Source organism: Choristoneura fumiferana, chromosome 10 (assembly GCF_025370935.1).
Source record: "Choristoneura fumiferana chromosome 10, NRCan_CFum_1, whole genome shotgun sequence".
In the NCBI taxonomy this organism is placed as follows: Eukaryota; Metazoa; Arthropoda; class Insecta; order Lepidoptera; family Tortricidae; genus Choristoneura; species Choristoneura fumiferana.
In genome coordinates, this window is record NC_133481.1 from 13,038,227 (window position 1) to 13,046,011 (window position 7,785).

The window sequence follows — 7,785 nt, forward strand, 5'->3', positions numbered from 1 at the left end:
CTTGAAACTGTTTTACTGCCGCTTTCGAAGACGCCTTCAAGCTTCTGGAATGAAAAGACTAGGCATCTCATCGGCGAATACATCACTCACCTTCGGTTTGCCGACGATATCGTGGTTATGGCAAAGTCGATGGAAAGAACTCAGTACGCTACTCGAAAACCTCAATCGAGTGTCAAGAACAGTGTCTACTCCTATTTGGTTGAAATTTGGTTCTTGAAGTTGTTGACGCATATGTATACATAGGAAAAACCGTCAAATTAGGTAAGTTCAACTTCGAGAAGATTGACCAATCGTCGAATCCAACACAGATGGGCACCGTTGGAAAACTCAGCAATGTCTTTTCGTTCAAAATTCCTTAGTGCCTTAAGACAAAAGTCTTTTAACCAATGTGTGTTGCCAGTGATGACAATACATATGGATCGGAGACGTGGTGCTTCACTATAGCCCTTATAAATAGGCTCAGAGTTGCTCAGCGAGCTATGGAGAGAGCTCGGAATTTCTCTACGAGATCGAATTAAAAATGAGGAGATATGTAGAAGAACAAGGGTCACCATTATCGACATGGCCAAACAAATTAGCTCGTTGAAGTCGTGGCAATAGGCAGGCCATATAGGATGGAGAACGTATGGCTGTTGGGGCCGAAAAGTTCCAACGAGATGGAAGGATGACCTAGTTAAAGCGGCGGGTTCGCGGTGGATGCAACTAGAGGGCTATGGGGGAGGCCTATGTCCAAGAGTGGACATCCTGCGGATGTGATGATCACGATGATGATGAAATACATTACTTTTAAACTTTTTATATAATTTTCATGTGCGATCATAAAAACAAGCACAAGGAACAAGTGTCATATTGTGAGTACATAATGGCAATGTCGTTTGTAATAAGCATTAATTATTATTATTTCGTCATTGCGAATAATCACGTACAGTCGAGTTCATAACACGTGAGCAAAAATTGATAAAAAATATCTGAACATGACTCTATGCTAACGGCGTAGAAGATAGATAGATAGATAGTCACATGTTGTTGAAAAAATTATCAAAATATCCGAGGAATAAAGTTTCATATGCCTATAGACCTCGGTTCACAAAGTCAAACTCCGACAAAGATAGTCTATATTCTCTTAACACCGAATTTTGGCTGTGCGTTCCCACGAAAACAATTACATATTACTTTAAGACCCAGAATTCCTTGAAAGCCTTAACATTTAAAAAAGATTGCTACTAAAAATAATCCTGACAACTCTAGTAAAACTATACTAATTGCATTGACGAATTCCTATTACTTACAAAGCTATAATCAAATTAAACTAAGCGAAAATTCAAATGCCCCTAGTGAAAAGTAACAATTTTGCAAGAAGTGACTTTATTCGTCGGATGGGACGATTTGTAATTGTACTCGTATCATAGGTTTAGGATACTTCATGCCCGGCCTTTCAGAAAATCCTTGCGCTCTAATTCACATTTTCCCATAAATTACTCTCTATATTCACCTGTCTTCATCCTGTCAACATGACAATGTGATGTGTTATGGCTGGCAGCAGCTGTTAATGGATAGCCAGATGACACTTCATTGAGAAAGGGGACTTTGATTTTTGAAATAGAGTTTTGTCCGATTATGAATAACAATATTTCCATTTACATTTTTTTTTCTACTTAATAGTTTAGTTATTAGTTACTTTTAGTAATTATTTTACTTAGTATATTCATCATCATATCATCACCAGCCTATATACGTCCCACTGCAAGGCACAGGCCTACTCTCGGAATGAGAGGGTTTGGGCAGTAGTTCCCACGCGGGCCCAGTGCGGATTGGGAACTTCACACACACCGTTGAATTGCTTCGCAGGTTTGGTGTGCAAGTTTCCTCACGATGTTTTCCTTCACCGTAAAGCTCGTGGTAAATTTAATTGTAATGCAATTCGAGTGCTGAGCCGTGGTGGCCGAGTGGTTTGATCTATGGCCTCTCAAGCAGAGGATCGTGGGTTCAAACCCCGGCTCGCACCTCTCAGTTTTCGAAATTCATGTGCGGAATTACTTAGATTTTTTTTTTTTTTCGATTGGATGGCAAACGAGCAAGTGGGTCTCCTGATGGTAAGAGATCACCACCGCCCATAAATATCTGCAACACCAGGGTATTGCAGACGCGTTGCCAACCTAGAGGCCTAAGATGGGATACCTCACGTGCCAGTAATTTCACCGGCTGTCTTACTCTCACGCCGAAACACAACAGTGCAAGCACTGCTGCTTCACGGCAGGATTAGCGAGCAAGATGGTGGTAGCAATCCGGGGCGGACCTTGCACAAGGTCCTACCACCTGCAAAATAAAGAAAAAGTAAATATAGTATTGAAAGTAAATAATTAAAAATCTATATTTAAAGTTCTGAACAAATTCACAGTTTCGCAGTTCGTACAGTGATCGATTTACCAATATCGGGTCCGCGCTTTATCTGAGTTGTAGTTGCGCTTTATTGTAGTTGCGGTGTCAAAGCCTTCGCTTATGGTGAAACTTCTTTAATTCTAGTTCAGAAATAAGAGTAAAGTTCAGAAGCTTTTATGAATACCGCGTAAGCACAACTGCAGTATATTAATAAACTAGTCGTTACCCGCAATTCCGTCCGCATAGAATTCGGTTTTCACTATCCTGCGGGACCTATGGCATTTTTCGGGATAAAAGCTATCTTTTGTCCTTCCCGCGGACGTAAACTATCTGAATACCGAATTTTATCTAAAATCGGTTCAGCGGTTTAGACGTGACGAAGTAACAAACAAACAAACAAACAGATTTACAAACTTTCGCAGTGCTGCTGCTTAAGTAGCGTAGTGGAAAAAAAAGCAACCTGAGATATGTGTGCATAAGAGAAATTCGTGTCTAGACTCCTGTCCAGCGGTGGTGTAGGGGTTATAGCACGCAGCACGGATTGCTGAGGACCTAGGTTCGATTCCCAGCGCTGGTCTCTTCTGGTTTTTCTGTGCATCCATGTCTCAGTTTGTATTTTTCGATATGGTTTCACGGGATACCCGTAAAAGTAACGAATTTGGAGTTGAAATAAAAAATACAAAAAGACTCCAAAAAACCAATCATGAACTTTCGCATTTATAATATTAGTAGGATTACATAAATATCTTTTGAAAAATCGTAACACTATCAAAGTCAAAGTATATTTGGACTACCTTTGGTTTTGGGAACTGTACGCCTCTTTGTTTCTTTTAGTTTCGAATTTCCAATTACTTAGTTAGCTGCATACACCGTGATCATGCATCCCGTGGGCGTGTGTAGGCGATCAATATACCTGAAATTAAGTCAAACTTTCAGTTCTGCCGGTTTAAAAGAAATTTAAGGATGAATTAAGGTCATACGAGCATACGAGTATCAGAGTAATACAAATCCACAAATTACGCTTGCAATCACCAATCTGTTGTATCGACTTGAATAGCCTGCCGTGCCACCAATTCTTAACACTGAAGCGGAATCGTCGCAATTTAAAATCCATTAAGAATACGCACATGAAATGTAACATAGTCTTAACTCAAAAAAGTGCATTTTTTAGTTAAGTACTCCATCGAATAGTAGATTTTTTTCTCTATCTGTAGGTAAAACAGTCATATTTTTAACTAGTCTACCCACCACAAGATGGCACTAAATGTCTTTATTGACTGTTCACGCCATCTATCGCGGTACCAGGCAATAATGTATCATCTTTACCTACGTCAGTTGCCTTGCTGCGGTCGTCGGTGCAGAACGTGTGTCAGTGTATTATTTTGAGATACGACAACCTCATCTCGTAACATCAATAGACTGGTGAGTAATCTATACTGTCTTATTGCCACTTAATACTGTATTACTTGTTATTTTACCCTCGACTATAATTATTAGTTACGAATTATTTTGAGATAATACTATGTTGCCAATTTTTCTGAATAATTTAAGCTATCAGTAAAAAAGTATTTCTACTTAAGACTATAATGACGCGGATTTTTTTGTGTTAATACTGTTTCGCTTGTTTAAAATTTTCAAAAAACGGTAGTGTTTCTGAATTATGACTATATTGTCTGTTATTATTTAAAGCATTGTTGCTTATTTCAGTTGAACTATAACAAAATGAAGCTATATAAACGAGCAACGAAAATAATAATGGCTATAAATTATAACACAAACCCTATACTTGATGGGGGCACAAACACAAACAACGAGATATGTTGTCCCGTTGAAGATCCCTATGAAAATTGTGATGATGACATGAACGATCCAACTTATTTACCTGAGAAATCAAAAATATTTCCACTCGATTTAACGCATCGAAATAAGAACAAAGTTTAGCACAAGAAAAATGAGAGATTTTATACTCCCCGATGCTTTGAACAAAGCATATACCTACAGAAAAAAAAAATTGCTGAGAAGAAAAAACAGGACATTTTAAAACTAATTGAAAAAAGGCATATTCCACAAGCTTTCTTTGATTTTTATAACCTTCCTCTAAACTGAAATATTCCCACTAAATGTGATATTATACTACTCAAAAGAAAACAGGGGCCACGTGAGTTTCATTGGTAAAACGGATATACTTCATAAATATAATTTATATCATCCCTTGTCTAAAAATGGTTTTAATAATACAACATAACACAATACAAGTACTTAATACCACTAAATTAAATGTATTCAGATAAAAACGCAAAAGTATTTCTTATTTAATTTTACCGATGAAACTCAAGCTGCCCCTATTTTCTGTATTTTGATTAATGATTAAGATCATTAATTGTACCTAAATAAAATTGAGCTGTAAAGTTCCTAAATCATAATCTAGTGATCTCATGATAGTTGTAGATTATAAGAATACAAACCTCAAGTTTAGATGATTTACTTATTAGGTTTCGTAAACGTTTTCTTTGTTTCTAAACTATTTTTATTTGTATCTGAAAAAAAATGTCTAAGAATATTGCTTGTCCTTAATTAATCAAAAAAGTTATTTTTTGTTTGTATCAGATGACCTGGAAGTTTAATTAAATTTGACTACTTAAAACCTCATTATTTTGATTAAGAGACAGAGCTTAGATCTCATGTTATTTAGTTGTAGATCATAAGAATAAAACCTTAAGTTTTGCTGATTTATTGGTTTCGTAAACTTTTTCTTAGTTTGGAAAGCATTTATTTTTGTTTGTATCTGAAAAAAAAATATTTAAAAGAGTTATTTTTTGTTTTTATGCCAGATGATCTGGAAGTTTGTTTAAAGTTTATTATTTAAAACCTCATTATTTTGATTTTTGAGACGGAGCATTAATATTGTACTTAAATAAGATTGAGCTAAGTATAAAGTTCCTAAATCATAATAAAGTGATCTCATGTTAGATGTAGATTATAAGAAAACAATCATAAGTATTGTTGATTTATTAAGTTTCGTATTTTTTTCTTAGGATCAAAAGTAATTTTGTTTGTACTTATCTGAAAAAAAAATGAAAAGATTTTCTTGTCCTTAATTAATAAAAAAGTAATTTTTGTTTATATCCCAAATAACCAGGAAGTTTGATTAAAGTTGATTATTTAAAACCTTATTATTTTGTTTTACTACACCGCATAACTGATTTAGTGAATACATATGAACAGGGTACACTGTCATAAATCAAAAATGATTTTATTACGGTTGGAAATATAGTCCTAACTCGGAATGGTTTTAAAAAAAGTGTCACAAAATATCAAAAATAATTTTGTTTAAATAACGCGTTCAATCAAAATAAAGTCGAAAAGTCGTGCAACTCATCAAAGTTATATTAAGTTTAAAAATTTGTTGATTATTAAAGTTATGAATTTTTGAAACTTTAAAACGCAATATCTCAAAACAGCATTTTTTGAGTTAATACTATGTTAAATTTCTTGTGCGAATACTTGAATGCACACAGCAGTGAGTGTTAATAGAATTGAAAAGGAAACGTGGCTTTTGATCTCGATAGATTAAATTATTGTTTATTTGCAAATTTGCATTTGTTGATCATTTATTTCAGACTTAAATAATCCATATTGCGGTAGTATAAAACTTAAATGTAGATATTAATAACATGTTTTTTTTATTTATTTATTAATACTAGCACATACATAACAATTTATCATCAGTACGCCAAATGTAATACAGTTTATTGGCGTCGCGCTCTGCAGGGCTACTACGAAACTCGAAACTCGAAGTTCGTGTCGTGCGTCCCTCTGACACTTATACTATTTAATACGAGAGCGAGAGGGACGGTATGATACGAACTTCGATTTTCGAGTTTCGTAGTAGCCCTACTGATGCTAAAATTCTTGTGCAAAGTGATGCTTACTAACTACATAACTAAACATAAACACAAAATATGTATAGGTACCTACGGAGACTCAGTCATACACATGTAGATTTTATTGCGTTGCAAATAAGGTTTATATCCGTTTACCAATGGATAGTAGACTAAGTCGCCGCCGGTACGACACAAAACACTAATAGAGATAGGTACTCAATGATAATATATATCCCAAATACCAATCTTGAGTAGGTAGATTTTTAAAATTCCTATTTTTAATTTTTCCTCCTCAAGCAATAAAGGGTATTTATTATATAACTTAGGTATGAGGTACTTTTTGGTTCAATGTAGATTAGGAAAAATAAAACTGAAAAACAAACGGCGAGCACCCATTATTGTCAGTCGGCACGTAAAGCAGGAAAAAGCTCTATGTTATTCTGACACCGACTCATGTGTGTTAGCGTGATAAGTCCTGTGCGTGGTATTTTGACTAAAAGATAAAAGTGCTGAACTATGTCGACAAAGGATTTTCAAATTGTATGTTCGTTGGAAAACTAGATTCCTAATTTAAAGTTTATATATTATTCCAGAACTTGCTCTGAAATTACTCTTGGGGGCTACTAAGAAATTCGAAAGTATCGTACCGTCCCTCTCACTCTCGTATTAAGTAGAATTAGCGTTAGCAGGACGGCAAGGTACGAAGTTTGAAATGTGCAATTCGTAGTATTTATAATATTACAATCATCTTATCTTCCGAATTTTACGAAATATAAGACCAGAGTTGTCATTTTAAATGTGATAACGAAACCAGTATGCAGGTACCTAAGTTTAAAGTTGGACCTAGTCACTTTTTCATTATAAATAATAAAAAAGTAAATTTAAAATAATGAAGTAGCAACATCGATTGCCATAATTGTATCCTATGCATTTTTCTTTGCGAAATTTCAGTGTCGATTATGTATTTCGACCATTATTGAAAAGTTACTGTAAGTATAGATTTTGATTGATATTTCATTTAACTATTTGTTTTTTTTTAATTTTATGTATTTTTAACGTATGCATTATCAACATAATATGCATTTTGCGCAATACGACTAAGAACCATTATGCATTGCAACTAGTATAAATTTTGACCACTATGCGCTTCAAGCTTATGCGTTTAGAACTAATGTCAAATTTAAATAACTTTATGTATGCATCATATTTTATAATTTTCGGTATTTCAATTGTACCTATGTATTTCAACCGATATGTATTTTTTAAATTTATACATTATAATACGTACCCGGCGCCGCAAATTCTCTAAATGTTAGTACAAATTGACTGCAGCTCGCGTTGAATACGCCGAGTGAATAGCCCTTAGACCAGTGATTCCCAAAGTGGTCCAGGTGGACCCCCAGGGGTCCACGGGAGACTTGCTGGGGGTCTACGTAGGCGTGAACAAAAAATGGGGGTCCGATGTTAATGGGGTCCGCGAAAATTTATCTGCTTTTGATAGTAAGAGCAAAAAATGTAAGCA